At 42.6% G+C, this 13,016-nt stretch overlaps 1 non-coding gene across 1 annotated transcript; it reads right to left on the bottom strand.

Annotated features, from left to right (window-relative positions):
* Positions 1 to 11,104: 11,104 nt before the first annotated feature.
* On the bottom strand, positions 11,105 to 11,211 carry LOC141593382 (small nucleolar RNA R71). The gene has a single exon (XR_012521470.1). It is a non-coding gene; the product is annotated as a small nucleolar RNA R71 (small nucleolar RNA).
* Positions 11,212 to 13,016: the final 1,805 nt, after the last annotated feature.

The raw sequence follows: 13,016 nt of genomic DNA, 5'->3' as shown, positions 1-13,016 counted from the left end.
CCGAGTGCCTTACCAGGACCACTCAGGTATGAAGACATCACCATCTCGGTTGCCCGAGGCATGATAATCAAATAGACAAAACGGAAACAACATTTATTATAAATACTTTAATGAATGAATACAATCCTCGAAACCAAACTGAAAGCATAATACATTATTCCAAACTAACAGTTCTCAACTGAAATGTAAATAAAACTAAACTACAGCGGAAGACTCTATCGTTACGTCGTGGCCATCCCAGCTATCCCAGTACCATCTCTATACCTGCTCAATATCTGCTCACCATCCCCGAATGGATCACCGCAGGTTTTACAAAACAACACCGGGTCGATCACTAATCACACAACCAAAATAGATAATAACAATAAAAATGACAGACAAATTGAACTGTCACACACACACACAACACCAACTCCCATCATCATCTCAACACTGACTGTCCACTGGACCAGCCCTGCCAGTGGGGGACCGCAGCCGTTCCCACCTAAGCCCCGCTCATCGTACGAGCGATAACCCTGTATCATTAATGTGCACATCCCTTCTGTGGCGGGTTCCACAGAAGGCGAAACTAGGGCGTGAGATCACTCCCGCAAGTGACCCCACTCAGCCGAGAACGCATCTCGAGAACCATCACAAACACAACCACGGCCACAATCACAATTACAATTACAATCATCATAAATCAATCAACTAACTACAGCACATCACCAATATCCCATTATGGGACTAATACGAGTAGGAAATCCTACCTGGAAAGCAAATACGCAGACGATCTAAACAGCTTGTCTCAAAACGGCTCCTCTACGAATTCTCCTCCTATCATACATAACACATAAAGACTACTATTCAATTCCTACTCATAAAATCCCCAAACCCTAAATTAGGGTTTGACCAAAACTAGCAAAACATTATAAAAATTATGCTAGAAGCTTACCCCCGACGCAAGGAATCCAACAACACGAAAAACAACGAGAATCGACCGTCTGAGCTCCGGGAATCGTTAAGGATGCGATTAGGAAGAAGAACTGCTGCTTTCTCTCTTAAACAGGTTTTAGGTTTTGGTAAAAGTGTTTTAAAACAAAGACGAATTGGTTTAAATACCCTAATCGCATAATTAACAAAACCCGCGAAAACTCCCCCGTAAAACCGGCGACTCGATCGAGTACCCAAGGTACTCGATCGAGTACTCCCTACTCGATCGAGTGCCCGAGCTACTCGATCGAGTGCCCAACAGGTCAGAAACTATTTTTCTACGCAACATGCCCTTACTCGACAGAGTAAGGGCTACTCGATAGAGTACCCCCAAGACCATAAATACGGAGTATTACAGTCTTCCCTCCTTAAAAAGAACTTCGTCCCCGAAGTTCAAACCACTGCCAAAAACAAAGGTACTCCCTCGACATTCCCGACTCAACCATCAAACAAAACATGATACAGACCCAAGACAAACATCCCGACACAACATATAAAAGGTGTATAAACTCCTAAAAACTCTCGCGATCATCTCCTACCCCCCTAAAAGAAACAAGGTTACGTCCCCGTAACCATACATACCTGATCAAAAAGGAAAGGGTAGCGCTCTTTCATGATATCCTCGGCTTCCCATGTAGCTTCCTCGGTCTCGTGGTTAGACCATAGGATCTTAAGCAAAACCGTCTCACCACTCCTGGTCTTTCTAACTTTTCGGTCTAGGATCTGCTTGGGTACCTCAAGATATGACAAGGACTCATCGAGCTCTAAACTCTCTGCCTCTAACACATGTGACGGGTCACTCACATACTTCCGCAGCTGCGATACATGGAACACATTGTGCACTCTCTCCAATGCAAATGTGCAACGCCAAACGATAAGCAACTTCCCCGACTCGCTCTAAGATCTCATAAGGCCCTATAAACTTCTGACTTAACTTGCCTTTCTTCCCAAATCTCATAACTCCGCGCATAGGAGACACTTTCAGAAGAACTTTATCCCCAACCTGAAACTCTATATCCCGTGCGATGTAGATCTCCGCATAACTCTTACACGATCCCGAGCCGCTCTCATCCTTTCCCCGATCATCTTAATCTGTTCAACCATCTCATGCACCATTTCTGGTCCTAAAACCACTGCCTCAGCACTATCGTCCCAACAGATTGGACTCCTACATCTTCTCCCATACAAAGCCTCAAACGGTGCCATACCAATGCTAGTGTGGTAACTGTTGTTATAAGAAAACTCTATCAAGTCCAACCTCTGCTCCCAGCTACCACCAAAATCCATCACACAAGCTCTCAACATATCCTCCAAAGTCTTGATTGTTCTCTCGGTCTGCCCATCTGTCGCAGGATGAAATGCTGTACTCATCTTCAAAGCTGTTCCCAACGATTCCTGCAACTCCTTCCAAAACCTCGATATAAACCTCGCATCTCTGTCAGACACTATGTTCTTAGGGACTCCATGTAACTTAAGCACGTTCTTTCGATAGGCCATAGCCAATTGTGCCTTAGTCCAAGTATCTTTCATTGGAACAAAGTGAGCTGACTTGGTCAAACGGTCCACTATCACCCAAATCATGTTGTTACCTTGTTGACTCTTTGGCAAACCCACAATGAAATCCATGGAAATGGATTCCCACTTCCACTCAGGCACCTCTAAAGACTGAATCTTACCTTGTGGTCTTCTTTGTTCACCTTTAACTCTACGGCATGTCAAACAACGGGACACAAACTCAACTGTCTCTTTCTTCATCCCCGGCCACCAAAACGTTTTCTTCAAATCCTTGTACAACTTATCTCCACCGGATGAACCGAATATGGTGTGCAATGCGCTTCTGTCATGATTGTCTTTTTCAACTCCTCATCATTAGGAACACACCACCTACCATCGAACCTCAAACTACCATCTGTATGTATCGAAAAACCGGACACTTTGTCCCTTTCTCTACTCCTGCTCTCCACTCGACTATCTTAGGATCCAAAGCCTGTTTACCTCGAATGTCATCATAAAACTCCATATGTACTGTCATATCACCCATGGCATCCCCTTTCTGCATCATATGAATCCCAAAACTCGCTACCTCATCCCTCAACCTCATCAAAGATAGAGCTGTACACAAGGAATGTACACTCTTCCTACTCAAAGCATCAGCAACAACATTGGCCTTCCCTTCATGGTACCTCTAAAGACTGAATCTTACCTTGTGGTCTTCTTTGTTCACCTTTAACTCTCTGGCATGTCAAACAACGGGACACAAACTCAGCTGTCTCTTTCTTCATCCCAGGCCACCAAAACGTTTTCTTCAAATCCTTGTACAACTTATCTCCACCTGGATGAACTGAATATGGTGTGCAATGCGCTTCTGTCATGATTGTCTTTTTCAACTCCTCATCATTAGGAACACACCACCTACCATCGAACCTCAAACTACCATCTGTATGTATCGAAAACCGGGACACTGTCCCTTTCTCTACTCCTGCTCTCCACTTACCATTTGTAACACCCCCATACTCCGAGTGCCTTACCAGGACCACTCAGGTATGAAGACATCACCATCTCGGTTGCCCGAGGCATGATAATCAAATAGACAAAACGGAAACAACATTTATTATAAATACTTTAATGAATGAATACAATCCTCGAAACCAAACTGAAAGCATAATACATTATTCCAAACTAACAGTTCTCAACTGAAATGTAAATAAAACTAAACTACAGCGGAAGACTCTATCGTTACGTCGTGGCCATCCCAGCTATCCCAGTACCATCTCTATACCTGCTCAATATCTGCTCACCATCCCCGAATGGATCACCGCAGGTTTTACAAAACAACACCTGGGTCAGTACTAATCACACAACCAAAATAGATAATAACAATAAGGCAAACAGACAGCTGAACTGTCACACACACACACAACACCAACTCCCATCATCATCTCAACACCGACCGTCCACCGGACCCACCACGCCGATGGGGGACCGCAGCCGTTCCCACCTAAGCCCCGCTCATCGTACGAGCGATAACCTGTATCATTAATGTGCACATCCCCTCTCGTGGCGGGTTCCACAGAAGGCGAAACTAGGGCGTGAGATCACTCCCGCAAGTGACCCCACTCAGCCGAGAACGCATCTCGAGAACCATCACAAACACAACCACGGCCACAATCACAATTACAATTACAATCATCATAAATCAATCAACTAACTACAGCACATCACCAATATCCCATTATGGGACTAATACTGAGTAGGAAATCCTACCTGGAAAGCAAATACGCAGACGATCTAAACAGCTGTCTCAAAACGGCTCCTCTACGAATTCTCCTCCTATCATACATAACACATAAAGACTACTATTCAATTCCTACTCATAAAATCCCCAAACCCTAAATTAGGGTTTGACCAAAACTAGCAAAACATTATAAAAATTATGCTAGAAGCTTACCCCCGACGCAAGGAATCCAACAACACGAAAAACAACGAGAATCGACCGTCTGAGCTCCGGGAATCGTTAAGGATGCGATTAGGAAGAAGAACTGCTGCTTTCTCTCTTAAACAGGTTTTAGGTTTTGGTAAAAGTGTTTTAAAACAAAGACGAATTGGTTTAAATACCCTAATCGCATAATTAACAAAACCCGCGAAAACTCCCCCGTAAAACCGGGCGCTCGATCGAGTACCCAAGGTACTCGATCGAGTACCCCCCTACTCGATCGAGTGCCCGAGCTACTCGATCGAGTGCCCAACAGGTCAGAAACTATTTTTCTACGCAACATGCCCTTACTCGACAGAGTAAGGGCTACTCGATAGAGTACCCCCAAGACCATAAATACGGAGTATTACACTTGCGATATAATTCTGTTCATTAATTTATACAAAATAAAATGTAATAAATAAAATAGGGATTTTACACCCTAAGACTTACATGTTTGACGAAGCGAGATTAACTAAGTTATCGTATTAATGATTGTTCGACTCGATGTAATAAAAAAGTGTCCTCTTAAGAGGATTTAGAACAAATTGATTGAGTTGATAAAAGTGCAGTGGTCAAATTAGCCGGTCATGCAAACTTGACTGGTACTCCGAATGATCTGAGCATACGTGGTCGCGTAGAGAAAGCACGTATGCGTCAAAAAGCAAGAGCGCGGTCTTAGAATGAAAAGAGGAGAGAAGGGCGGACACTCGCGTGAGTAAAAATATGTGAAGCGGAGGCCTCTATTTATACTAATCACGTGGAGGAATTATGGTAAAAGTAGAATTAGGAAAGAAATTCGGAAGAAATATGAAAACTAGAGAAAAAACAGCCCAGGAAGAGGCACAACGGGAACTGCGACCCTTCCAATACGCGCAGTACCCGCTGCGTTCTCTTTTAGGCAGTTTCCTCCTCAGCAAGAAAGATTTCCGCGGTTGATTTAGAAATTAGGGAAGTTGTAAGCTTACTATTCCGCAAGGTAGATATTTTCGTGATAAAAGATAAAATTTAGGAATAATACTCCGGAAAATTCTATAATATTCCGACTCGGGTTTAAGACGGTTTAGAAAATGGGATCGGTTTTTTACCCGGACCCCAAATGAACTCTAATTACTATCAAAATGATCATATCGGCGCGTAGATGACGACCATGAGGTTGACTTGACTATTAGAGCTATCACGTGTTAACGAACTTACAAAATGTCAAAAATCGCTCCGCGTGATCAAACATGCGCCGCAATCATAACTGGGTGGTTGGCTGGAGGTGTAGAAACGAGGTGTCTACAGGTTGTTCGTTTCAAGTCGTGGTTCAAGAGGAGTTAATTGGAGTTTAAAACAAATCAGAAGAGAGTCAAAGTAGGACTTTTTCGTGGGTCAGTTTACTCTCCTCGAACCACCACTTGCAAGCAACAACCACCACAAACAACACAACTACGACCTACCTTCCACTACCCTTTACCTACTTATCAAATTTCAGATCAAACAAAACATCATCAACATATTAAAAGAACCACAGGAAACCCCTGACCACCCGCTGTAAACACAGATTTAGAGCAACCCTCTCTGACCAGCCTTATTTACACACTAATTTACCCCACAAAAGGACATCTATCACCACCGTGTTGATAATCCCTAGAAAGATACTTGAAGAAGAAGAAGAAGAGTAGCGTGCACCCGCTAGAAGAGGCGCAACAAATGTTTGCGACTATTCCGAAAAGCGCATCTCAACGATGCGTTTCTTCTACGATGTCTTTCGCTGCTGTTTTGAAAAATAGGTTGGGAAGGATGATTTCGAAAGCGGTTTTGAGCGTACTTGCGATATAATTCTGTTCATTAATTTATACAAAATAAAATGTAATAAATAAAATAGGGATTTTACACCCTAAGACTTACATGTTTGACGAAGCGAGATTAACTAAGTTATCGTAAAAATGATTGCTCGACTCGATGTAATAAAAAAGTGCCCTCTTAAGAGGATTTAGAACAAATTGATTGAGTTGATAAAACTGCAGTGGTCAAATTAGCCGGTCATGCAAACTTGATTGGTACTCCGAATGATCTGAGCATACGTGGTCGCGTAGAGAAAGCACGTATGCGTCAAAAAGCAAGAGCGCGGTCTTAGAATGAAAAGAGGAGAGAAGGGCGGACACTCGCGTGAGTAAAAATATGTGAAGCGGAGGCCTCTATTTATACTAATCACGTGGAGGAATTATGGTAAAAGTAGAATTAGGAAAGAAATTCGGAAGAAATATGAAAACTGGAGAAAAAACAGCCCAGGAAGAGGCACAACGGGAACTGCGACCCTTCCAATACGCGCAGTACCCGCTGCGTTCTCTTTTAGGCAGTTTCCTCCTCAGCAAGAAAAATTTCCGCGGTTGATGTAGAAATTAGGGAAGTTGTAAGCTTACTATTCCGCAAGGTAGTTATTTTCGTGATAAAAGATAAAATTTAGGAATAATACTCCGGAAACTTCTATAATATTCCGACTCGGGTTTAAGACGGTTTAGAAAATGGGATCGGTTTTTTACCCGGACCCCAAATGAACTCTAATTACTATCAAAATGATCGTATCGGCGCGTAGATGACGACCATGAGGTTGACTTGACTATTAGAGCTATCACGTGTTAACGAACTTACAAAATGTCAAAAATCGCTCCGCGTGATCAAACATGCGCCGCAATCATAACTGGGTGGTTGGCGGGAGGTGTAGAAACGAGGTGTCTACAGGTTGTTCGTTTCAAGTCGTGGTTCAAGAGGAATTAATTGGAGTTTAAAACAAATCAGAAGAGAGTCAAAGTAGGACTTTTTCGTGGGTCAGTTTACTCTCCTCGAACCACCACTTGCAAGCAACAACCACCACAAACAACACAACTACGACCTACCTTGCACTACCCTTTACCTACTTATCAAATTTCAGATCAAACAAAACATCATCAACATATTAAAAGAACCACAGGAAACCCCTGACCACCCGCTGTAAACACAGATTTAGAGCAACCCTCTCTGACCAGCCTTATTTACACACTAATTTACCCCACAAAAGGACATCTATCACCACCGTGTTGATAATCCCTAGAAAGATACTCGAAGAAGAAGAAGAAGAGTAGCAGCAGAAAAGCACCCGCTAGAAGAGGCGCAACAAATGCTGCGACTATTCCAGAAGGCGCATCTGCTGATGCGTTTCTTCTACGATGTCTTTTGCTGCTGTTTTGAAAAATAGGTTGGGAAGGATGATTTCGAAAGCGGTTTTGAGCGTACTTGCGATATAATTCTGTTCATTAATTTATTCAAAATAAAATGTAATAAATAAAATAGGGATTTTACACCCTAAGACTTACATGTTTGACGAAGCGAGATTAACTAAGTTATCGTATTAATGATTGCTCGACTCGATGTAATAAAAAAGTGCCCTCTTAAGAGGATTTAGAAGAAATTGATTGAGTTGATAAAAGTGTAGTGGTCAAATTAGCCGGTCTTGCAAACTTGACTGGTACTCCGAATGATCTGAGCATACGTGGTCGCGTAGAGAAAGCACGTATGCGTCAAAAAGCAAGAGCGCGGTCTTAGAATGAAAAGAGGAGAGAAGGGCGGACACTCGAGTGAGTAAAAATATGTGAAGCGGAGGCCTCTATTTATACTAATCACGTGGAGGAATTATGATAAAAGTAGAATTAGGAAAGAAATTCGGAAGAAATATGAAAACTGGAGAAAAAACAGCCCAGGAAGAGGCACAACGGGAACTGCGACCCTTCCAATACGCGCAGTACGCGGTGCGTTCTCTTTTAGGTAGTTTCTTCTCAGCAAGAAAGATTTCTGCGGTTGATTTAGAAATTAGGGAAGTTGTAAGCTTACTATTCCGCAAGGTAGATATTTTCGTGATAAAAGATAAAATTTAGGACTAATACTCCGAAAAATTCCATAATATTCCGACTCGGGTTTAAGACGGTTTAGAAAATGGAAGCGGTTTTTTACCCGGACCCCAAATGAACTCTAATTACTGTCAAAACGATCGTATCGGCGCGTAGATGACGACCATGAGGTTGACCTGACTATTAGAGCTATCACGTGTTAACGAACTTATGAAATGTCATAAATCGCTCCGCATGATCAAACATGCGGCCAAATCATAACTGGGTGGTTGGCGGGAGGTGTAAAACGAGGTGTCTACAGGTTGTTCGTTACAAGTCGTGGTTCAAGAGGAGTTAATTAGAGTTTAAAACAAATCAGAAGAGAGTCAAAGTAGTACTTTTTCGTGGGGTAGTTTACTCTCCTCGAACCACCACTTGCAAGCAACAACCACCACAAACAACACAACTACGACCTATCTTGCACTATCCTTTACCTACCTATCAAATATCAGATCAAACAAAACATCATCAACATATTAAAAGACCCACAGAAAACCCCTGACCACCCGTTGTAAACACAGATTTAGAGCAACCCTCTCTGACCAGCCTTATTTATACACTAATTTACCCAACAAAAGGCCATCTATCACCACCGTGTTGATAATCCCTATAAAGATTGATACGTGCCTAATGGTATTTTGCCTCGAATTGGCTACTTTGGTTCGTTTTGTCCATTTTGTAGAAATGAACGCGAAAGTAGTGGAATCGTACCCTTTTCGTCCTTTTTGCATGCATTTAGCGGAGACGGGATTGTTCCAGAGTGAGATACTGCATTTGGAAGCGTCGTGGCACGCATTACGAGGCATTTAGGCGCGGACTTGAGCTGTAATGAAGTCAAAGTACTCGATCGAGCTGTTTTACCACTCGATCGAGTGGTTTCTACGTCCCAGAGTGGTCGATCGAGCAGTTTACTACTCGATCCTTAAGATGCAGAAAGACCATCTACTCGATCGAGTAACTATCTGGTCGATCGAGTAGATTTGGCTGAGGATATGGTCGACCGAGTGGTTTTAATCCACTCGATCGAATGGTTTTGATGGTTTTGGGCTTTAATCAGCCCGTGTGTTGATTATTTCGCTAAACTTATTTGCTTTGCTATTTAAGCACGCTTTATTAGGTTAATTAGGCTATCTTTCATTTTTATAAAACTTTGCTACTGAGAACTTTGTTACGTTACTTTCATCATCCACTGTAACCTTGTTTTGGGATTATTATTGCTCGGATTCGATTGTTCTTTACGCCGGATTCGCATCGATTGTAATTCTTTCTCTTCCTTTAATAATAATTAACCTTTTGTTTGCTTTAATTCTTTGTTGTCTCATTATTTCTTCTGCCCTAATTTCTCTTTATGCAATTTATTGTTTATTTCATAATGTTTACTGCTGGGAATTTAATTGCTGTTAGTTTAATTAACGACATGAGTAGCTAAACCCCTTTCATGCTGGGATTAGGGGATCTGCGGTAGAAATGTGACGATGTAGTAAATGAATTAGATGAATTAATTATGAGACCCTGTCACCATAGCAATTTAATTGTATTTATTCGACTTAGTTGAGTGCACGCTTCTATGTCACCCTTTAATCTGGCTAAAATTAATCCTGGATCGAAAGATTGGACTAAATAGGCCTGCTATGAACAGTAGACTACCCTAATGAGGATGAAAGTTAAGTTAGTGGTATTTTAGGATAGAAAGTGGACCGAAAGGACCTTTCAACATCCCTCTCACATTAGTTCGTCTGAATCATTTACAGCTGAGTCACTGGACTACCGTAGTGAACCGAAATCCTGACATGTCCCTCTTTATCTGATAGTTTAATCTTATTTCCTTGCTTTTACTGCTCTTTACTTTATTTCTCTTCTTTTAAATCTCGTAGTTTAGCAACCAATTCAAACAACCCCCATTGTTACCTTGAGATTAGAATTAGGCAACTGATAATTGCACCGCCTCCCTATGGATTCGATACTCGACTGCCTCTGCTACGGTTTAGTTGAGACCGTTAGGTTTTATCTTTGACAGGGTATACGATAGCCGTGTCAAATTTTGGTGCCGTTGCCGGGGAGGGAATTGTTTAAATTATTAGTTGTTTCATTTTTAGTCTTTCTTTTAGTTTAAGGGGCATCCGTTCCTTAAACTATTCTTATATTCTATTTGTAGTTTCTTCTTATGCGCAGGTCACAGGGTGGTGAATTACTACCATTCAATCCTGAGCTTGAGAGAACCTTGCGAGCAAAGAGGAGATTGTTTCAAGACCAACAGTCAGAGGAAGAGCCTGGTTCTCATTCTAGCTTTTACGAGAACGAGCTTTTCGAGGAGGATCCACCTTGCTCTCCAGTTTCTACTTCATCAGTTAAGACTGTCACATCTCCAGACATGGCTGAAGAAGCAACCATTGCTAGTCACTCTGAGCCGACAGCTGCGAATCTCTATAAGGGATTTGTATTACCAGGGGAGGCAAGAAAATTCGAGCCGAAGCCGTCCTATATCAATTTGGTTGAGAGAAACCAATTTGGGGGAGCTGCAACTGAAGATGCAGCTAAGCATATTGAGACTTTCATTGATTATTGCTGCTCCATACCCCCACCAACTGGCGTGACACCGGATCAGATAAAAGAAACCATGTTTATTTTCTCACTCCGCGATGCTGCAAGGGAGTGGTATAGGGATCTGGACCGGGCTGCTCATGGGATAACTGACTGGAATTCACTGGCTTTGGCATTTTACAAGAAGGACTTTTCTGCCTCGAAGACTAATGACATTAGAGCTCAGATCACGAGCTTTAAACAGGGTCCTGACGAGAACTTTTATGAGGCATGGGTCCGTTTCAAGAAGTTGGTGCGAACCATTCCGCACCATGGTTTCGAAAAGTGGAGTCTATGCACCGGTTCTATAACGGGTCAGTATGACGATCGTAGGGCTATCTTGGATGCTGCTTTGCTAGTGGCCGGTTTCTTTGAGAATATGGGAGAGACTAAGGGGTGGAAGATCATTGATGACTTAGCCACCCATAAAGTCGAGTATGGGAATTCCGAGGGAATCAAAGGAGGAGTGTTGAATCCCCTTCTGTAGCTGCACTTGAAGCTCTCACTGCGAGATTTGATAAATATGAGTTGGGAGGAGCTTCAAAAGGAGGGATGTATCAGGTAAATGTTGTTTCAGACGGTCCTTTCGTCTGTAGAAGATGTGGAGCTGAGGGACATGTTTCAGAGAATTGTCCTAGTTCTTTTGAGTCTTGTGCTGCCTTTCAACATTATAGGCAGACAAACACTTATTATGAGCCGAATGTCCATCCCAATTTGAGGTGGACAAGCTAAAATGTACTTAATCCTACTCCTCCTCCGAACCAGCAGCAACCGTATATTCCTCCACACAAGAATCAACAAGGCTTTCAGAAGCCTCCTTCTTTCACTCCTTCTAATAAAGGTGCATCATCTTCCGATGGGGTGAGTGAAATTGGTGAGCTTAAGTCGATGATGCAAGCCCTTACAAAGCAGTTTCAGCTGAGTGATCAACAAAGAAACTCAAGTGATCAACAGAAGGACGCGTCTATTAAGGCACTTGAAACTCAAGTTGCCCAACTGGCCGCGAATCAATCCACAAGAAAGCAGGGTCATTTACCGACTCAAAACGAGAAGAATCCACATGAGACGGTAAATCTGATAGAATTGAGAAGCGGTCTTTCTTATGAGGGACCGGAAGTGTTGAAATCAAACCCGAGGATGTCTAAAATTGATGATGAACAGTGTTCAGGCGAAAAATAACGAGCTGACAGCTAATAAAGTGCTCGATCGACTGATTTCAGGTGGTCGATCGAGTAGAAATGATGAAGAAACTGGTCGATCGAGTAGTTTATCTACTCGATCGAGTGAACAGGAAAGTGATGTTGATCGATCGAGTGGGAATTTTACTCGATCGACTGATTCTGAAGGAGAAACTGCTCGATCGAGTGAAGAAATTGGTCGATCGAGTAGTATTGATGACGGGAAGCTTATTCGAGAGCCTGCTAGTGCTCGTTTAAGCGAGGAATCACCGGAAAGACCTCGTTCGAGAGGTAAGAAGCGTCCAAAGGATACAGAACTTGCACCGGAAGATACATTGGAAGAGAGAAATAAGGGACTTGAGATACCCATCACGGTTCCCTTCCCGAGGCGGCTGCAGAATACAAAAGCTAATCAACAATTCGGCAAATTTGTCGAACTTCTGAAAAGTTTGGATGTCACTGTGCCGTTCACTGAATTGCTGACAAAGGTACCCTCTTATTTAAAGTTTATGAAAGAAATTTTATCGCGTAAGAGGACTATTAATGATAGTGAGACCGTAGCTTTGACTGAGGTGGGGTCAGCCCAATTTCAAAATAAGCTACCTCCTAAGCAGTCAGACCCGGGTAGTTTTTCGATTCCGTGTCATATCGGTATGCATTTGATTGATAACGCGCTATGCGATTTAGGCGCTAGCGTGAGTGTCTTACCACTGTCTCTAGCTAAGAGATTTGGTTTGACAAAGCTGAGTTGTACCAACATGACCGTCCAGATGGCCGACCGTAGTTTATCACGGCCACTAGGTGTAGTAGAAGACGTACCTGTTCAGATCGGGAAGTTCTTTATTCCCGTTGATTTTGTTGTCTTAGACATCCCCGAAGATGCACACACCCCTATCATTTTAGGGA

The sequence above is a fragment of the Silene latifolia genome, chromosome 7 (assembly GCF_048544455.1).
Source record: "Silene latifolia isolate original U9 population chromosome 7, ASM4854445v1, whole genome shotgun sequence".
NCBI lineage: Eukaryota > Viridiplantae > Streptophyta > Magnoliopsida > Caryophyllales > Caryophyllaceae > Silene > Silene latifolia.
The sequence above is the reverse complement of the archived record's forward strand: the minus strand, read 5'-3'. Positions and strand labels throughout refer to the sequence as shown.